The sequence below is a fragment of the Tenebrio molitor genome, chromosome 1, assembly GCF_963966145.1.
Source record: "Tenebrio molitor chromosome 1, icTenMoli1.1, whole genome shotgun sequence".
Classification (NCBI taxonomy): domain Eukaryota; kingdom Metazoa; phylum Arthropoda; class Insecta; order Coleoptera; family Tenebrionidae; genus Tenebrio; species Tenebrio molitor.
Window position 1 is genome coordinate 26,937,269 of NC_091046.1, and position 2,369 is coordinate 26,939,637.

The 2,369-nt window shown below is 38.2% G+C and overlaps 1 long non-coding RNA gene across 2 annotated transcripts; it reads left to right on the top strand.

Annotated features, from left to right (window-relative positions):
• The first annotated feature begins 438 nt into the window (after positions 1-438).
• On the top strand, positions 439-2,080 carry LOC138134988 (uncharacterized). Of its 2 annotated transcripts, XR_011160852.1 has the most exons (4): positions 439-1,005; positions 1,069-1,249; positions 1,299-1,392; positions 1,449-2,080. It is a non-coding gene; the product is annotated as an uncharacterized lncRNA (long non-coding RNA). The 2 variants fall into 2 exon arrangements; XR_011160851.1 differs by lacking the exon at positions 439-1,005 and having other exon boundaries at positions 1,034-1,249.
• Positions 2,081-2,369: the final 289 nt, after the last annotated feature.

Below are 2,369 nucleotides of genomic sequence, written 5' to 3' on the forward strand. Positions count from 1 at the left end.
AAAAGACTTTTATTAGAAACTTTTTTTGTGTATGAGTTCTACTCATCGTCACCTATTACTGGATTTCTTTTGGCAGGTTATATCGGGACCACCCTGTATATTGGTAGATCGGCAGGCCGAACGCGATTAGAGCAAAGAGCTAATAAGCAGAATGTGTTGCCATCTTCTCATATGTTAAACAATTTTCACAATATATAATTGCGGAAGGTAAAAATGCCTACACGAGTATTGTGGACAGAGGATTTAGTTACGATGCATGGCTTAGATTGGGAAAAGCTGTATTGGCAAAAATTATTATTTTCAACCGAAGAAGGGTTAGTGAAGTGGCTAGTATTATTATTATTATTATTGAATAAGTCAACTAACAGACTACTGTCCAAATAAAAGTTGACTAAAGCAAGAAAAACATGAACAGAATTCAGTAACAGTCAGCTACAATTATTTCTACTGTCCCATGTCGGGAGATAATACTGGATGAAGTGTTCATCAAGCAAGCCGATGCAATCGATCTAAATTACACATTATAACAACCAATATACTCGGAAGTGGCATAGTATGAAGATCACAAATATCGTTAAAACAGTTAAAGATGGAACACATCCTGAACGAAGGAGAATTATTAAGAATATTTGTATTAGCTCTAGGAACATAGAAATATCTATGTGATCTTGATGAAATCTGAGGGAGACTGATGAACAGACCATTCAAAAGAGTGGAGCAGTCTACTTTATTATGGAATAATTTAAAGAGGAAGGTCACCGTATCAAGTACCCGTCTAACTTTGAGGGGGGTAAAATTAAACCTGGAACACAAGAAATCATAATCAACACCAACGGGCGGATAAGTTCCGTCTTCCTTAAAGGAGAGATACTTTAGAAATTTACGTTGTACAAATTCGATAGAGTTAGTATATTTGTCACTATTTTTTTTTCTATCGTTTGGTTTTTGCAACATTGTCACTATTTTTTTTTATCGTTTGGTTTTTGCTACATCAAGAAATCCATGGTTAGCAACGGACCTTTCTTTTTTTTTTTAATTTGTTATTCTAAAAAAAATCTTGCCTGTCAGAAAACAGAGACGCTAACCTGTGCCGTATCTGAAGTGGTTATTTTGGGCAAACTTTACCATTAGATTGGGATTTCCAAAGTACCATAGTCTTCAAGGGTCAAGGTATACCGTCTGTTTAGAATTACCGCGCCTTGTACCCTGCAGCTCCATTTGGAGGATCTTACGGATATAGGCATTAGAGGTATGTGTCTCTCGCATAAAATCACCGCGCCCTCACGATACTCTTTTAGGCATTGACCATCATCAGCAGTCTTGGGCACAATAGAGCGAATATTCTGGTTTTCCAGTCGATAACTATCCGTTGGGTATTTTCTCTGCCAAGAGGTATATGCGGATGATGTTAGATATCGCCTCTTTACAGCAGATTTTTTATTTTGTAGAATATCCTAACAACCTCAGTCCAACAAATCCCGACTATCCCGACTATCTCGACAATTCCAACAAATTCCAACAATCTCAATAATCTCGATCATCTTGCCGACTTACGAATCTCGCCACGACTTGCAGCAATCGCTATAACCGAGGAGCTAAGTTCACCTGCACTAGGAGGAACGGCAAGCAAATGACCAAACAATTCCCATAATTTCAACTTTGTCACTACCCTTTTTCCAACCGCTCCTTCAGAGCAACCTTACCGTAGCCTTTCATATTTTACTGACTAATCATTTCGTTATACATACTAATAATTCTGTAAGAGCCTTGATAGCTATCAACCTCCGCGTATAATCTATAATCATTAATTGTGCATATCAGTAATTTAACGCTTAGTAACAACTAATTCACTAATAAATCAAAGTTCGAGGACTCCCCTCTCCAACTACGTTGTTTATATTTTAACTTTATAGTAATTAACATCATCTGGCCTAGTTTGAGTCCCTACCTGCGGAGGTACCTCATCGAACCCAGCTCTACCGCGGGTGGCGCCCTAACCACCACCAAACGAGCTAGCCAAATTATGCCCTTTTGGCCAGATTGTACCGTGGCATATGTCACATAATACGGAGACCATATTATAGAACCATATGCAGCAACAACAGAGCTAATATGCACATCAAAAACCAGCCTGGATTCAAACCAAATATGTACCGAGGTCCTTTGTGGTTTTGACAAGTTGTGACATTTATCAAAATCCGCTCACACAGGAGAAATTTCACAAATTCTGACAGTGTCGAACAAAAAAATTGTTTTCATTTCATATCTACCATATGATTCTCTTTTTTCTCTTTCACCCTTATCACTATACTCGTAGGTCACAGCAACGGGCGCAGCAATTAGCCGCAAGAAACAAGTGAAAGTTTCAT